This window comes from Argopecten irradians, chromosome 7 (assembly GCF_041381155.1).
Source record: "Argopecten irradians isolate NY chromosome 7, Ai_NY, whole genome shotgun sequence".
NCBI lineage: Eukaryota > Metazoa > Mollusca > Bivalvia > Pectinida > Pectinidae > Argopecten > Argopecten irradians.
The window spans coordinates 7,642,594-7,662,828 of NC_091140.1; the positions used below are offsets into that span (position 1 = coordinate 7,642,594).

General features: G+C 32.7%; 1 long non-coding RNA gene across 1 annotated transcript; it reads left to right on the top strand.

Moving 5' to 3' along the window:
- Window positions 1–9,046: 9,046 nt before the first annotated feature.
- LOC138327436 (uncharacterized) lies at window positions 9,047–19,897 on the top strand. Its single transcript, XR_011209045.1, has 5 exons — window positions 9,047–9,240; window positions 11,955–12,084; window positions 13,450–13,622; window positions 13,993–19,147; window positions 19,743–19,897. It is a non-coding gene; the product is annotated as an uncharacterized lncRNA (long non-coding RNA).
- Window positions 19,898–20,235: the final 338 nt, after the last annotated feature.

Here is a 20,235-nt window from a genome sequence, read left to right on the forward strand (position 1 = left end):
GGGGGTATTCGAGGGATCCGGGTTCGACTTAGAGGGGTTATACTTTATCACCTTCATTCGGTTGTTTGGAATTCACATTGTAGAAATTGTACTTATATTATTTTGGACTGTTGATATTTACTTTATTTCATTTTTTGGGTTCCAATTAGAATTTATTTTTCGCGAGTACTGCAGAATCTTTGGTTGTTACATGATAAACAAAATCTTGAATGGATTGTAGATATATGTGTATGTTGCTTACTCGACCCAAAGGCGTTTGGCTCTATAGATATTTTCTTTATATTTCTTTATATACTTATATAAAATATACCGTGAATGTAATAGTGTGTTAAATTATGTTATTATATGACTGGTGTTTTTGCTGTCTTTTGATTGGCCTTCATCAACTGCGATATCAACCCCGAAATGGGCGGCGAAAAACACGCGAGGTTACTGGACTCAGTCCAGATACCTTTCGCGAGTCCAGTAACCTGCGTCAAAAATAGATCGAGGAAAACTCCCCTGAAATGTGACGTCATAATCACTTTTGACGTCGGGTCGTACCCAAATATAGCGTAACCGGAGTTTCCCTCGTTGAATGACGTCGGGATAGTCTATTGTGACGTCATTACTATATTCGGCAACATGTATGGCGGAAGGCAGCAAGTTTACTGCGATAAACAGTGATCAACAGAAATGAACTGCAAACTTCAAATTATGGAAAACGTTCAAGAATGCCAAACGGGCTGCAGTTGATACAATATTCCGGTTCTACCAGTCTACACCGTTAGCTAGAAGCAAGAAGCACTAGCAAGAAGCATTTGGATATTTACCATTAATAATACATGTAACTACTTTCGTAAACAGAAAGTTTGCAAAAACCATCCTGTTTTTGTAGTAAATTCTTTTTGAAGAGTTATCCACCCTCGTAAATGATATATCCCGAGGCCGGACCTCGGCCTCCGGCCTCGGGATATATCACTTACTCGGGTTGATAACTCACAGTATCCACCTGAAAATAGTTCGATAATTATATATAATTGTATAGTATCTTTAAAGTAACACGGACACAAATTAACAATAAAGTGACCATTCGACGGTTGGATGGTTGTGCTGATAACTCGAGCACTGGTTCGAATTGTTTCCATGACACGCAGGATTTGTGTTATTCAAACCAAGATGTCGTTGTCGACGAACAGAAAACTAAAGAAAGGTTTACCTCACATTCTAACATTACATTTCTAGCATGTCTTAAAGTTGTATGGTCTATCACTTTCGCTCGTTTTGTCATAGAAAAAACTGTATAGGTGCTATACACATTTTTTTCCGTCTGTCCGAGGTTTAAACTTTCTAATTTTACCACTTTTTATAAAGTTGCAGTATTGAAAGTATGCCGAATCATTCCGAACTCTTCCGAACATCGTCGCGACAATATCGAAGTCACACGAGAGTTGTGAAAGCAAGAGAAATGTCAACAATTTTTTTTCGTAAATAAAACATATGGTCGACTTCAGCAGGCTGGATCTACAAAGAAAATAATGCTCGCACATTACAATATTTGATACAATTTCAAATACTCGCTCTGTGGACATAAACCAGCACAATTTGCTCATATTAGCCAGAAGGAAAACGTAAACAAACACATAGTTACCTAGATCACCACGTACAGGACGTGTGGACGTCAGTCACGTGATACGATTCGGAATTCCGACAAAACTCGAAGTTACTGAACATGGCGGTGATTAAAGGTGTTTTATTCAAAACCAAGAATACATTATCCCAAGATTTCGACTCTCCTATAGGCTGACATATGGTTTTGGGGTGCTAACTCATCAAGATACATGTCCATGTTCAAATATCAAATGTTAAAACGGCATATCGTTTCAGTATAATTTACAAGAAATACAACTTTAAGGGAACAACCAACTAAATAAAAAAGACCTTCGAAATGGCCCCTGTTTATACAAGATTGAGCCAAGGATGTAATTTTAACCCGTCCCCTGATTGGCTGGTTAATTATGAATTTCAAAAGTAAAATTGTTTTCTCACACGTAATTATAAATACATGATATGAATATCAGTATTGATAAAAATAGTAAAACATTAGAATTTCAGGACTTTTAGTGCAAAATGCAGTTTGAGCTGAAGGATCAAAACCTGTGTTTTTCTCTATCTAGTATTTCATGATAACCTTGACTTTAATTATAGAACACAGTAGCTGACGCTGACTAATATTCAATTTTTTTAAAAATACATTTAAAAACTTCAACAAAATTATGTGGTCTTTGTAAAATTATTTAGTTGATTGTTCTCTATAATAAATGGTTACGGCAATCGGAATTACTCGGATACACGTGTACTTGTTTTATATGTTTAAATGGATATAAACCCACAATAAATTGTTCTGTGTGTTTATTTATGATTTTCAGGTGTTTATTGAGGATTTAATTACAGTGATTAATTATCTAAAACGTCGGGTAAACGTATTGTATACCAACCGCAAATTACTTTATCACAGAGCGAAAGCTGGGCGAAAGCGTGGCTATTATCATAGGGAATATTTTACCCTTATGAAACTAATGATTATTTGTAAATACATTGAACGTTCAAAAATCTTATTTTATATCTTCTAATGAATATTTACCCTTATGAAACTAATGATTATTTGTAAATACATTGAACTTTCAATACTATAATTTTATAGCTAAAATCATATTGAATATACAGTATATTTTTACCTGTGTTAGTAACACATTTCATTTAGATAAAGATATGAGAAAAATGTGTCGGCTTATCCATCAATTAGCCAGCAATATATTTGATGTCAATACATCGTTCTGACCGACACGTATGAATTCAAAAGGGAGATTAATTTCCGGATGTTTCGGTCATCTTCAAATTGTTAATCAAAGGAAATCACTCGTAATAGATAGATTACTAGTGATATCGGAAGCTATCATATGGTCCTAGAATATATTTCTTTTACACTTTGGCACCGTACGGCGGTGAAATCTCTCTTAAGTATGGAAGTCGATAATATAATTGAAATTAACCATCTTTGATAAGGTCCCAACAAAGCGGAGACCGCCATATTGTATTTAAACCTATTGAGTTACGTCCCTTTACATTGCGCTGTGTAACGTTAACTTTACAGGTTAATTATAATGGCTTTTCTTCGTAAACAGATTCATTTTAATTATAATGCTATCAGTATATGTTGATTATTGTAGGAATATAGATCATTAGGATTTAAATAATGAATCTTATTGAACAGAGACATGATGTATTTTTAGATTTATAGTCGTGTACTACTCGTATTTGCCTTTAATACTTGTTGTATATCTGATGTTGTAGTCATGGATTTGTTAGCCATAAATAGATTTTTGTCTTTAGAATTAGCATATTAACTCATAAATCTTTCTGTATTTTATTATAAAGCATCGGTGATGTTGTTATCATCGGAAGCAATGTCATTACGTGCTCATTGCTATTGCTTTGATTATTTCATATTAAGAAATTATCTTCTTTTACGATAATCTGTAGTTGGTCAATTTATTGAATTACTTTTAATTAGGATTTATCATTGTTAATCTTCCCGTCGGCTCATTTCACGCAAAGCGTATGTTATGTACTCTACCGTAAAATAATTCCTCCTATTTTATGAGAATTTCCCCAAAACAAAAGAATTGTTTATTCAATATTGTAATCATTTCATTATTTAGAAAATAACTTGTATTCGAACTTCTACAATGTACATAATGATTTATTAATTTCGATTGTATGTTTTGATTTATGAAACATGATTACCAAATAAACTTCTGAATCTTATTGATGGCTTGACTATTTTTACAGAACCAACTACAGCTATACAGACCAACTACAACCGACACTACAAAAAAAACTAAGTAAAAACTACAAAAAAAACTAAGTAAAACTATAATGCAATGAACTAGAAAATGGAAAAGAACATTTGTTTTTCATATCCTCAGAAGTTTCTCAAAGAGATATGGTCGATTTCTGCTTACCACGACCCAGGCCTCGCATAGTGAGAACCTTAAAGGTAGGTTTCGCCCAATGAATATAAAGACTACGAAATTGAAATTTATCCTGTACATAGATATAATCCTCAGATCATTTTCAATGCATACAGCGAACAATACGGGTGGTCAGTTGCCTAGCTTGACCAGGAAAATACTTATCTAAATTTAGAGCGAAGCAAGCTTTACATAGAACATGATGTATATTTTTCCAAAACGAGGCCGCAGCAACAAACGGAAGCGTGCAACAAAAAGTCAGATGGCAGTGACAGTTTGCCACGGCATGTTCAGTTAAAAAAACCCAACAACAACAACAAATCGAAGTGCGATGGACTGTGTAGACATATCATTTAATCTAAAACACTTCATGTTACTTATATACGCTCGCTATTTTAATACACCAAACATACATGTAGTTAGTCTGCTGTTGTATGTGCGCTGGCATATGTGTTGAAATTTAACTCACCACGTGCAATGCCGTTACACGAGTCCCAACAGATCCGGGCAAGTTCCGCTTGAGATGTGGCTTCTGTTTCTTCTATTGCTATATGCCATCTCTGAATTTAATTCATTTATCGGATTTTACAAAAAAATATTTATTTGGTTGGGCGAAACCTACCTTTAACATGCATTACATGTATGTATCTACCATGTCTAAAATATATTTAATTTTTCACTGTTCGCATAAAGACCCACAGGAGCAATAGCATTTAGTATATTAATATACAATACAATTAGAAATATAATTTGATGCGAAATTTTAAGTGTACTTTACTTACAAGTTTTACAAGCCGCGGGTTTTACAACACTTTGTGACCCTCGGGTAGAATATCCCTTTCTCCCATACTTCACAGGGATATCCCGCGGTTGCTAGGGAAAATATATCTCTATCTTACACATATGGTAGAGGTGAATTGTGTTCCGAAATAATCAAAACAACTCCTCGGATGAGTTATCTGTCTTTATTGCTCAGATCTATCATAGATCTGTCTGAACCAACCAAACCCTGTAACATATACAGACGAATATAAGTAAAACCATACATATAGCACTTTTATACAATATTCATTCATACACATGATAAGGGAGACAACTCTTACAAACTTAACTTTCTCCCGGCTAGATTCACATGTACATATAACTTTTAACATTCGGGATTTTAACAAATTACAATTACCACATTCTATTGAATCCAATATCTGGATTCAATATATTTTACAAATTACAACAATACAAAGACATAAAATAGAACACGGCATACCTGCGTGTGGCACAGAGCCGTATGACAGATCTAGATATAAACTGTAGAATGATCCTGACCACCAAATATTGTACTGGAAATTATAATAAATACACTTATACAATCTCATTACTCAGATGAGAATATCACATCCCTGCTACACACAGGGGGGGGGGGGGGGGGGGTAAGACAGCTCACACGCGCTAGACAATCACGTGACGTCATCAATACATGCGGCGTAACTGCGGCGTGCATTGTAGATGACGTCATCAATTTTGACGCATAACGACGTTCATGCGATAATGGCGCGATGAAAAAGCTGGAAACCAAGTGGAATTTCATCATTTTTTTTCTACTAAGTATGGGAGAAAATGACTCAACATGGGTCTGTGAAGTGGACAGGGATATCTCAACCCTCGTGAAAGATTTTGGCCGTCAACCCTCGGCAAGCCTCGGGTTCACCGGCCCAAATCTTTCACTCGGGTTGAGATATCCCTGTCCACTTCACAGACCAATGGATTCTATTAATCCTTCATATCGACATATGAAAGAGTCTTAAAATATTGCTCGAGTAGAATTTCAAAAAAATACCGAAGGCGTAGCCGTTGGTTATTATTTATTCTACTCGGATGATATAACACCATATTGACCTCAACAAAGGTCCATAATTGATAGCTGTATATATTTATTTTCCTCAAACTAATGGGGTTTTCTTAGGATCTTCGCTAGCCAAGGCTTCTGATTACGTAATCAGAAGCCTTGGCTAGCGAAGATGGGTTTTCTTAGGTTCTCTCCCTTTAAAGTTTCACATCGCCTCGTTTTTATCCCAACACTGTTCAATTGAATTAAGCAATATAAACTTGAAACATTAACTCATTGAAAAATAGTTTAATGATAGGCTGACTGATAATACTGCTGCTTTTTACAAATTTGAGATTTACATACCCAAGTCTAGTACGTCATATCGAATAAGATAAAAACATTTCGAGCTATGTGTGATGTTACACAAAAATTACAGAAAGCCAAAACTTACACGAACACATATATACATTATATGCAACCTATTACTAATTCAACCTTTTATTCTGGTAGACGAAAAATACGTATATGCAAATAAGATAATTTTATGTTTTTATGAATTCCGGAGATTTGTTAGTAGTATCCTAAACTGTTGACCTTCAATATGTTATTGTTTCCTGTTTAGTAAGTAAAAATAACAAATCGTAAAATTATCTTAATGTTAAAATGTAGGCGTACCTTAGAGTTTGTATTATCATTTTAATTGATAGATTAAAACATTGATTGTGTATTGTATACCTTCTTTTATGTTGTGATCGGTTCTCATGAAAAGTTTTACGCTGTGTTGCAACAAAGGAAGTAGATTTTAACTACTTGATTAACTTTGTCTATCGGTATATTGATATGAGTTGTGAAGCGTGAATGATCCGTACGTTATGTCGTTTATCTGGTCCACCTAAACATACAAGTGTAATCACACATGGTCGAGTAGCAATCGATCATCTGATAATTATACATCTGGTCATGTAGATACGCCGAAAGATGATCAATTCTGAAGACAAATTCTCTGTAATTGTATTTAATTACACTTACGCTCGGGCAGATTTGGTTTTGTCTGTTTTTAATATTTTCTCTTTGTAATAATTGTAATTTATTTATGTTTTATATTGTGTTGTGATAAGCATGCTATAATTTATATAAACATAATAAAACTTAAGACGTTTGACATGTTGTCTGATGATCTATGATATTACGTCTCATATAGATGACCACAAGTCATCTGTCTTGCTGGTATAACACAGATCAAATTGTACTGATCCGTATCGGCCTGAATGGACATCGCACAGGTAACAAATACACCCAGATTATTAAAATGTAAATTTTATAATAGACAAAATAATTAGGACATAATGACACAAGGACATTTGTTATCTATTTATTTGCAGTGATTTAGTAACAGAGGTGTAGCAATCTACTCCTGTCTTTTTTTCATTCTGAATCGTGCTTATGGATAAGATAACTTGGCAATTCATGAGAACTAAGGTGTTTCGTTTTGGTATAATGGTAATAGATTCTTTCATTTGTGAATATGAATGATATAGATATTTCAGCCTCGGGTATATCCACATATATTTTTTTTTTCTCATACCTTTTTACGTTTTATACGTTTTATTGCAATTTTACTACTTGTACTAGGCTTTTCCGCAATTTTGAAATAAATTCGAAAATACAAAAAACGTGTCAATTATCCAAACATGGAAATTGCATGACATTTTTAACGCACATGCTGCTATTAATGCTGTTATCTTTTAAAATAAACCTATCCTAGTTTTTGAAAAAAACGAATGTTGAAATTGTACCGAGAAATTAGTAATTTTGTTGACACTGTGACGTCACAAATCTTCATTGTTAGGATTGCCATGCAAACAGGCGGCAATAGTGTTTTGTTCGAGACCCACCAGTAGTACACCTGTAGGTATGGGAGAATAAGAGTTTTATATAATGATCAGTTGGGTTTGATTAGGTAGCAGTTTAATATAATGCATACATACGGCACCTTTACTTTATATATTACAGGTAAATCCATAAGCATACGATATCAGATCTGAAAAAGAAATAAAAGAAATACAGGAAACTATTAAAACCAGATTAAATATGTTTTCTGATAATACACAACTTATGAATAAAACAGATAAATTTATAGAACAAACTTGTAACTGCTAAAGATATTATATGAAGAGGCTCAGGACCAATATTCATATATCATTTGGAATCATTCATAGACATATGATAGATAAATAATCTGTTATGGAAAGGAAAAATGCAGAAGATAAAGGGAAAACTAAAAAATAAAGTCTTTTATTATATCCTCAATAATTTGGAAAAAGACTTTGATAAAATATACAATAAAAAACCATCTACACAATTCTGCACACACATCCAGAGGTGTGGAATGCTATTCGGAAATACTAATTGATAACTTGATAATAAATACATGCAAACCAATTTGCCAACTGCAATCCTATTATCTTATTGTTTAAAATTCAGCTTTTGATATAATAATAACTTCAAATTAACTTATAACAATATTTAAAAATGCTCCACCACCGACCGATTAAAAAACGATACATTTGGACAATGTTTTACCGTGTATATATATATGTGTCTAATTAACATAAAAATGCATATAAAACAATTTAGTTTGCTCTTTGTACATGCGCAATCAATACTTCATTCCATATACGGATAGTACCGTAGATTTGTTTCGGGAAGCAATTAATTATTTTCAATATTTCTATATAGGAGTAAAACAAGAAGATCAAACCTTCCAATGATGATAGTGGGGTAAACTACCTCTATAGGTAAAGTTTGTAACTGAAGAAAAATCTTTATTCGTCTGCTCGTGTTTTTGATAGAGAAGAAATACTATTCATCAGCGCTGGAGCATCTTTAATATGTAAACAATTGAAATGGTTAAATGTATAAAATGTATGTATGGAAATTGTGATATCGAATAAAGGTATGTGTGAATGTTATCTGCTATGTTATACAAATGTATAAGAGTTGTCTCCCCTGACATATTTCCTGAAAATTACTTTACGAATTAAATCATTTATTGAATGGCTGTGAATCACAACGAATGTTGAATGTATATGTAATAATGTAAGAGTGGTCTAAATTTGTATTGAAATGAATAAAAAGAATATGGAAATTACTGTGAGACCTTTTGCAGACGGGAAATAAATTTTACTTAATACATGATATTTTTGTATGCCAGTTAAAATGAATGAATTTTAATCCAATTGGCCTTTTGGGAAGAAGGTAGATGCAGATAGGAACACAGTTGCTATATTTTTGAACTTTTTTTAACTAGCTGTGACTGTTGGTGTATGTTCCTTCGAAAACGGTGACGTCTGTTTCCTTGCTCAACGAAATGATGATGACTTTGACTGGACAATCAGAACGGTATGCTAACAAATGTTCAAACGACTTTTGTCAATACTATATGCAACATTAATAAAATAAATATAGAATATCCATGTGATTGAAGAAAAATATTTAAAAAAACAAAAAGTAGAACAGTTCTGTAATCTCTAGCGATTTAGCAGCTTGAGATGTTTAATGATGATATTAGTTGCCTTACCAACATCATCATGCAACATCTCCTGATGAGCAGTGAACCTGCGAATGCGCTTGATATTACAGACCTGTATTTATTTTTGTTTCTGAACATTAATATATATTTTGTAAGAAAAATTAATAATATATACAACATTAATAGACACATTGATAGAACAATGTATACAATCATTTTATTACATGCATGATAATATATTCGGTAATATTAAGTTACCAGAAGGAATTCTAAAAAAGCAAACGACAAACAAAAACAAAATAGTTGAAGAACTTACAATTGAAGTTATGTGTGCCGTAATTGGGCGAAAGTTTTGAAATTATTTATAATCATGTGTAATGATCATAGCTGTGAAAATAATTATATTGATCAGCCAAACATATACGATACCTTATAAACGTTTGGTATACTATTAGAGACATTATGAACTGTAAACTTCTTGTTTTATGCCTTATGTATATTCAGAAGGAAACATTTCTGCAGAAATTATTAATAACAAGACTGTTAAAAAATATTAAACGGAATTTTCGACTACAATTGAGCTTCGAAGTCTGATTTCTCTACACTGTTGACGTAAATATATTGTTTTTGGCAGTACTGTCAAAATCATTTTAGTTCTCACTTTAATTTGTAAAATTGAAACTTATGCAATCAAAATATTGTATTTCTCAAATGTTGATACCTTTGGTGTGTGAATAACATATCAAAAGTTTTTTTTTCGTTCGTAAGTATGAACTTTAATAACATAGACATTGGGTGTTAGAAATTAATTCCTTAAAGGAAATAATGTGTTCATCGTTGAAAATCAGAATCGCGAGATAGAGATGAAAAAATAATTCATTTGGGCTTGTAAAGTTGAAGCCATTATAGGATGAATAGTATTGGCGGTATATTGTCTCCCTTCATCATATTGTACCTGTATTGAATCGGGCTTGTACATAAAACTATACACATTTCCATTTTTCATATAATTGTAGAAATGCGTTAAAGTTTCAATACACAATAATGGGTTTATTATTGCTAAAAAATAACAACTTCCAACAAAAAGATTTACCTTTTGTTATTTTGACTTTAAAGGATTCGAATAACTTGAACATGGCTTTGTAGAAAAATTTAGTTTTAAATTAGTCACATTGTTTGGCGCTAGCAGGACGTGCCCATCATCAACATTATTCTTCATTTTAAATAGCATGCACTATTGCATTAATCATTACAGTTTTCATTTTATTCATCATTATCATTTCTAAAGTCAAATTGACCCATCATTTAGTAACCTTTAACACCTTCATAATTCCGGCATTAGTTCTGAATTACTTCATATTAAGTATTGAATTCGTCCATCATTATGAGAACTATTCATTTAATATTCACAAATTCATCATTGATAACATTGATAATAAATCATCATTTGTCCTTTGAAAAGGCAACAGTAAGAATTGTAGCGCACCGCTATGGAGATGCAAAGTTATTATTTTAAACTAAAATTAAACCACACAAGCCATGACAATGCTTTAAAATTAGAATTTAATGTCATATAAAATTACTGTAACCTAAGGAAGGAGCGGCAAATCATAATATTGGCCTTAGCACAGTGGGTAGGGAATGGCCTTGGATCTTTCAGTAGAGTCAAGGTACAGGTAAACGACTTATGAATTGTTGTAATTTAAAGTGGCAAAAACCATCGTAAACAGAAATATAGCACTAAAATATTCGAGAAGATCAAAGTCCAATTCGCTTTTCAAGTGATCTACAGAATTTTTAAGAATCAGCAGCAAATCCAGGGTCGTGAAGATAAAATAATCCACCGTTTCCGGTAGAATTAATCATTCTCATATCCTTTTCACACCTAAATAGGAAAAATCCAGCGAAACATCTACAGTAACAGGGATGGTTGGAAGGGAAAAATTGTTTTGTAATAAATACATACAGTTTGATAAATATTGATTTATCCTGAATATCGTCAAGTGTGCATGTTTACAGTTCATTGTTGATTCGTTGAAAGGCTCCATCGCCCAGGGCCTTTATATTGAATAATTTGAAACTAGAAAAGGAACATAACTATGGCAGCAGTTGATACTTGGCTTCTTCCGATTAGATGAATAAGGTTAAATAACTGGTGATCTTTCACTATAAAGGGCGTCTACTATCTATGCTGATAGCCCCTACCATTGCAGAAATCCCGTCTTCTAACTTTACGGACGATTAATGTCCTCATTACTGTAAAAAGACTTTCTTTCGCGGCTGCTCAATTTTGCGATTATCGTTTTAAATCAAATTCACATTGATCAACTTTCACTGATATCGTTATTAATATTGCTTACAGTACATCGTAAGGCGATATTGTATTTCGTGGAGAAAACCTTCGCGAATTTATCATGAACGAGTGTAAATCGCAAAAGCATTTTCGTTTACAGTAATCTTTGTTAGACATAAATACTTTAATTGAAGTATGAATCAGTTCATATGTTAAAGAATATGTTTTGGTTATCATTTAATAAAATTACTTTAACATATTTTTCTGATTGTTTCATTCTTTGGTTTATAGGGAAATACCCCAAGCAGTTCAACTGGGCCTTCAGCTGCCTTCTCGGGAGATTATTATGCTTACATTGAAGCGTCCAGTCCCAGAGTTCAATACGATAGAGCGGTGTATAGTGTACATTTGGGTAATACTGGTAAGGCACTTTGGATATATTAAGGTACTTTTATAATTGGAATATTACAATACACGATAAACGCTTACATCAAAAATTGCAAAAATGATGATCGATGGGGTAGCCCGAGGTCATAATTTTGAATCAAACGAGGGCGATATCACATCATATGAACCGAAACAAAGGTTCTTACTTTTAAAGAAGATATGTTTTTCTTTAACAGATGTAAAAAAAAATATTTAATGTGTATATTAATTACAAGAAAAAGCATTGGTCAAAGCACGCCACCCTAATTGGTACAGCGTTTGGGCAATGAAGTTAACAAAGGAATATTGACTCGGTATTTCTAAAAATGGAAACACCGAGTCATTTGTTAGACAGATACGCCCGTCATCTACTAAAATTTCTGTCCAACAAATGCAGTTTTCGCACCAGTAAACAACAAAAAATAGAAATAATTCCTTAAATATTTACATGTTCACTGCAACGATATCATGTAATCTTACCAAGCGCAGTTTGCATTCATCAGTTTATGAACTGTCATCTGCTTATTTTGACGTCAATATCATTGTTACTTCACAATTGTCGTGCCAGCGATCACCGCAGATGGCTGTTCAAAAGGTTGTTTCAAAATGTTATCAAAATTAATATAAGCATTGAACTTCTTTCAGATGGCATTCGTATGTAAATGTCAACATGAAAGAGGTAGATTCAACTTTTACCACTGTCTAGTTGGTCTTAATCTTAGCTAGGAATGCCAACTAAAAGATGGTCAATGCTTAAATGCACAAAATATGAACGATATGCATAGAACATTAACAAATTATGCATGGTACACGTACATGTAGATGTATGGATAATAAATATTAAAGTCGGAATCACAAAATAGCCATAGAACATCTACATGGATTAATGAGAAAATATACAAGATATACAATATACAACATATGTCAAAAGCAATCTCTAATGTGCATATTAATTATAAAAAAACGTTGGTCAAAAAACGGCACCCTGAAGAATGTAGTGTTTGTGCAATGAAGTTCACAAAATAATATTGACTAGGTGTTTCTAAAAAATGGAAACACCAAGTCAATATGCTTTATATTGAACGTCACATGACCATGTATTAGCCAAAGGAAAAAGTTGAAAATCAGAACATATCTTATATATATATATCAATTATGGACTTTTCTTTCGGTCCATACAAATGACCGAGGACGTTCTAAAAATGGAACCACCAAGTCAATATGGTTAATATAATACATTCATAATTATGTATATTTCAGTGAATTATATATTTTGCTCGAAATGTGAAAAATGATACCAAGGAGATATATCTTGAAATGTGCTGGTTTTGTAAAAATGTCTTTTTTATGTTATGAACAGCTGAAGAACGTTGTTTGACCTTTGCTTATCACATGTATGGAGACGCGACTGGCACACTCTCAGTGACCTACACTGATAACCAACAGACTACAACTGTGTGATCAAAAGATGGTAACCAAGGAAACGCGTGGGTTACTACAGCTGTCCAATTTCCGTCTTTATCTGACGGCCAGGTATATTGAAGATTGAGTCTTAAACAATCACGTAGTTGACACGTAGTTGTCTTTGTTGCAAGTATTGACAGGAATATCCTAATGAAATGAACCGAAAAAGAGAAAAGCATATGCATAAGTAAGGTTTTATCATTTACTTTATTCAACGTCTATGTTGGAAATAAAAGCATTATCAACCAATTTCTTTTCTACAGAGGAATCACAAATTAGTAATATGTCCCGCACGAGATAATAGCGATATCATTTCATTATCGATTACCTTGCAAAATTATCAAATTATGTTCAGTTAAATGAGATATTCATCAGATATCAGTGACAATTGAAGATAGTTATCTGCTTACCATATTTGCGATATTTCTCTTTATTTCAGATTTCCATTGTTGGAGAGAGAGCAAATGGCTATAGAGGTGATATAGCTATTGATAATGTGGGACTGCACACAGGAATTTGTGGTAATAATGCACGTTGTTGCGATAACGCGGACCACACGCTGTAAACGGAGAAGTATATGCGGCTTGGACATTTTCACATTATTTCGCTTTCAGTAAATCTGAGCGAATATATGTACTCATGAGTATACCATTAACTGTATGGAGCGATCAAATGTCCGTATTATATAATATTTTCAATATGGCTTAAGTCATTTCGTTGGATTTAACTGTTATAGTAAACATATGAACTGTATATTACATACTAACGTATATATTTCCATCAACTATACGAATGTGATAATGAGCTGTGAATGTGAATTCCGGCGGGGTTATCTCAAAACTTTCAATCGCATGTAAAATTAATGCCTGTCCGTCATCACAATATATGCTTGGTTTCATAAATGTTCTAATTTCTTTGGAATATTCAAAGTGAAAGTTGAAACATTTGTCTAAAGCTTCAACTCAAATATATTTTCTGATGACAAATGGGAATATATTTTGAAATGGAGAATACAAGGTCATGCAATGTGTTGTTTAAAGTTACAAAAAAGTACAACATTATATAAATCTTGCAATATCAATTTATTTGTTTTATCATTTCTTTATATATATTTAATAATATAAATATCCAACCAGGGGTATCATGGTAACTGATCACAAGACTATTCGAATCAGCTATATGCGCGCACACGCAAACGAATAATACATGTATGTATGATATAAAACAATACCGTTTTGAGATAATCCCGTTAAATTTTACATTCACAATTTCTCTCCCGTCCACTTAATTGATGAAAATGTCTTCCACAACCTTCATTATCGACTATCAACAGACAGTTTTAGTTTTGTCATATATACAACAATAGTCGATACACATTTGATTTGCAAATGAAGTAACGTTTCATCCTTTTTAACAGCAGACCTATCAAGACATCCACACCGTTATTTGTGACGCAAATTATGACATCATCATATGTTTATCATGTATACGTCAATGCATAAACCTGACTATCATAATAACGGCAAGCCACTATCACTACAGTGGCAGCAGATTCCTGGAATGTGCCATATGAAACGTATATATAGGATTTTAGTTACATTATGCTTGATTACTAAGTAACCAGTCTAGAACACGAATGTGTAGGATTTTCTGATGATAGTGTTACGTTTTGTTGAAAAGTCATGCGACGATATATGGAATACATTAAAACAATGACTATGGCTGATATGTTGACAGGATGTCTTGCGGCACCATGTAGGAATGGTGGGACATGTTTGGACTCAGCCAATGGCGTGGGTTACAAGTGTAATTGTCTGAATGGCTTTTCAGGCACTGATTGTGAAATTGGTTCTGTTAAGTGACCAATTGATTTATTATACCCACATTCTACAAACATATTCTGATCAAAGTTTGTATAAGCATGTCATCTTTCTTGACATTTTGCCATTCTTCTTAATACCGGCATACTGATGGCAGGTTTGCTTCAGCGTGATGTTGGGGGTATAGTTTGTACGCATGTGCGGCTACCCTAAAAACACTACCGATAGAATGTATTGTTGATATTTTTGTGTTTAGATGGTTAATCGATGCACAATGGTTGAAGATAGTGACCTATAGAACGATATATGTATATAGAAACATACTTATTTTATACCTAGCGGTTAAGTAAGTAATGATAGTGTTTCTTTGAAATAAATGCTTACAATAAACTGTAACCTGTAATCGACCTTAAGGATGTACACCTCTGAGAAGTAAACAATTTCTTGTATTAAACTTTTTTTCTCATATAGATTTTTGGAAATAGGAGTTCATACCATACAAGAAAATGGAAGAAAAATCATATGTTGGTGTGCTTGTTTTTGAGCTATTGTCACTCAAAGATACCAAGTTGACAAAATCTTAGATTTTTTGGGGTTTTTGCCGTTTTGGCCGTTTTGACCATATACACAAGAGTTTAAAGCCATAATTTCCTAATGAGATGTTTGATATGTATGGAAGTTTGAAGAATTTATTTTTCTGTAATCTTCTTTAAAAATATACAAGTTTTGATTAATAAGACTCATATTTTTCTCAGAATAACAACATATGCTACCCCTACCCCTTAATTTAGAGCTACAAAATACACCATTTTCAGCCATTTTTGCCAAATTTAACCCTTTATAGAAACAGTTGTGGTATTAAACTTTTGTTAATATTTTGCATATCAATAGGGAATGTGTTGTTCTTTCTAAATTAGGCAGAGAAATGGGAGGTCAGTGTGCTTACTTTTATGCCCCATTTGCATATCTGTTATTTTTCAGTATTTTAGAGTAAAAAATAAAAGTGATCATATTACCATTAAATGTAAAAATAAAGTGACAAAAGCGTATCACTTCACGAAATACTTCAACGGGACTGAAACCTCAGAAGAATACATCCTTAACAAATAATTTTCTCAGCCACCTCCATCAGTTGTACCTTTGAAGTCGGAGAAGTTTGCTTTATGGACCAAGTAGATGGTGACGATTTTGATTGGACGGTCCGATCGGTAGGTTTCAGGCAAAGCAGTTTTCATGCATTGGGAGTTAATGTGTTCTTTATTTGATAGTTTGGTTTAAAGCCATCGAATTTCTACTGCAACTGATACATTTTTTAATGGAAAACATCAATATACTTTTCGAAAGCATCAGTATGACAATAGACAACATCATCATGGTATAATTTATTTTCTCTCATACCTACACGTGTAATACTTGCTGGTCTAGGGCAATACACCCATGTCACCCTAAGCTGTATTGCATAGCTACACATGCCATAAAGCCTCGTGACGTCACAGCGTCAACTTAATTTCTATTTTCTTGGCACAATTTTAACAATTTCTTTTTGAAATTTAGCTGTACCTACTTTAAAAGATACAGACAACTGGATCTGCGTTGAAAATATCACGTATTTTTGTGTATGGAGATTTGATTTGCAGGCATGTTTTTTTCGATTTTATTTCAAAATGGCGGAAATTAATAGAAATTAAATTGCAAGAAAACGTCGATGTATGAGGGAAAAATATTCTTTCATTTATGGATATGAAGGATAGGGATATTCTACCCTCGGGATCACAAAATGTTGTAAAACCCTCAGCAAACCTCGGGTTTTATAACATTTTGTGACCCTCGGGTAGAATATCCCTATCCTTCATATCCACGTATGAAAGAGTCTGATAATCAACATCAATATACAACTTTTATATCGTATTTTCGTAGTTGTATTGATTTCATCATTATTTTATTTCCATATTATACACGTTTGGTTACAAATAATATTGCACTTAAATATGATTGTACACTTTCGTTATATGATTGTACACTTCCGTTATATGAGTGTAAATTTCCGTTATATGATTGTACACTTCCGTTATATGAGTGTAAATTTCCGTTATATGATTGTACATTTTCATTATATGATTGTACACTTCCGTTATGTGTTTATATACTTTCCTTATATGTGTGTACAGTTCGTTATATGATTGTACACTTTCGTTATATGATTGTACACTTCCGTTATATGATTTTACACCTACGTTATATATGTGTACACTTCCGTTATATGATAATGCACTTCCTTTATATGATTGTACATTTTTGGTATGTGTATTACTATCAAGATTTCCACCTGTCCATTTCTAAATTGAAAACGATAAACTAGGATAGAGTATCTTTTATCTTATGACGATTATGTATAGAGATATAACACAAACATCTGATTGTACTCTCATTATAAAAAAAGATTTGTACTTTTGCGTTATAGCTTCATAAAATGATATATATACATGTATAAGTTAATCCTTAAAATCTTAACTTTCAAACTGTAATTCCGCTTTTATTGATGATTCAAAAAAAATTCTCATAGATATTATTACGCTGCTATATGTAATAAAATTAAAAAAGATGTTATCAACATCGACGTCCTTCTACATATGTTGTGGGCTAATAACATAATTTGTAAAGCTAATTGAAAGGCTTTTTACAAACAAAAATTAATTATGTAAAGATTATACAAATATAGCATTTTGATGAGGTCGATACGGCGTTATATCGACCAAAGAAAAATATTGACCAAGGACATAGTCCGAGATTAAATCAGATTAAGATCATAATTAAATAAAATGAGGACCTAATAATTGCACCCACTAATACAACAGATATGTTCATGTTTGTTTTAAAATTGCAAAACGTGTGTTTAGTGATATTTAGGGATGTTATATTTAGAGACAGTAACTTGATTATTATATTTATTTTGCAATTGCTTATTATTAGCATTATATTTTATCATTAATGTTTGCAACAAACCTTATAATTTTTGGATCAGTTGGTATCATTATGAATACATATTCAATTAAACTATGTCGTATCTGTGTTGCATTGCATTTCGCTGCTCATTAGTTCACCGTATATCAAGATAAGTTTTACGTTTTTATACAATATTCAAATTGTAATCCTATGACGTCACATTTTTCATTTTTGTTGCATTTTTCAATTCTTTTGATTCCAGGATATCTTTGCTGAACTTTCTCTCTTAATATATGTAATAATAGCACAGAGGTATGAGGGAAAAAATGCCCTTTCATATTTGGATATTTATGATATGAATAGTCTACCCTCATAATCCAAAAGTGTTGCATTATCCACGGCATATTAGGTCGGTTACAATATCCCTATCCTTCTTGTCATCATATGTTATGTTATCTTCGACGTGAATGAGTTGGAGCATGATTGTTAACGCAAGATGCTCTCAACGTAGTTGACCTCTACAGTCATAATATGGGAGGTAAGTACACGTCCATGCCATACTTTCTTCGGAAGAATTGATTATTTAAAATAATCATAGGTAGAGATATGGAAGCGAAATTACCCAGGCAAATGATTATACTTAGAGTAAAAGTAACGCTTTACTTTTTCATTCGCTGACGTAACAGGGTAACAGTCTGTTACAGAAGCAGTTCACTGTACTGTAGATGCTTACATTTTTTTTAATACTTTAGGTAATGTTGAAAGGCAATCGCGGATATGGCTATCGAAGTGATATTGCTGTAGACGATTTAGAAATCACATCAGGAAGATGTAAGTAAATACCAATACTATAGAATAAACCCTCGCCATGTGGTCTTGTATCTTTGTAGTTGTGTAAGAATGTCTTAACGTCTTATTTAATAATGCATTGATACATATTAATATATCAAGGAAACACTAGCATTGACCTTTTAATATGTGTAACGGTAAAAATGGTTACAAGAGTTTCAACGAGTTTCATTTGGAGAGCTAAACGTTACCACGTTAATGATTTCAGATGTTTTCCGTTTTATGTTTTTTCTTATGATAAAAATTGTTTCTTAGATTAAAAGGTCCTTTACCTTTCCGAAACAAAACAAAAAATAAAATTGTCTTAAAACCAATAATAACATAAGGAAAATTATATCGAGGGACTAGGACGAGATTACTTTTTTCAGCACTAGATCATATGATCCTAATTCTTTGTGAGAGGCTTTGTTTTAAATCAATATATCACATCCACGATAAGTGTGTATTTGCAATTGTTCAGTACATGTTCCTCGATGTTTTTCCTTCAACCAAAAGCATTCCCTTGATGATAATTTGAATGGAACATTTGCCATCCCCAATACATACAAAATCTACTATAATACCTATTGTCTTACAGGTTAATATATAGGTCGTCTGTGAGGTGTTGGACCCGGACCGGATATGGATATTCTACCTATAAATATATGTATTGATTGACAACTAGCTCTATCTATAAACCTTCTTATATTATAATTTAACATTAGTGTATTCTTCTATCCATATCGCTATTCTTCGTAGTATTAAATGATAAGCATACTTAAAGATGTTTTCTTGTTTGTTCTTGTGCATGAAATTGATGACAAAAAATGCCTGCTTGTGGTGCATGGAAAAAGACGCAAATAATTATAACGCATGTTAACAGAACAGAAGTATTGATTGAATGGCAAGACTGATCTTGAAAAATAACAGCTAATTTTAACGTAGACTGTCTCTTATATGACATGATATTAAAAATACTAGCAAATTTAATATTTTGCGCAATACGGAATGCTGTAACCTAAGCACTGTAATCCCCAGTGTCACTATCTATATCTTCATGCATTATGTCATAAATTTCGCCATTTTGAAAA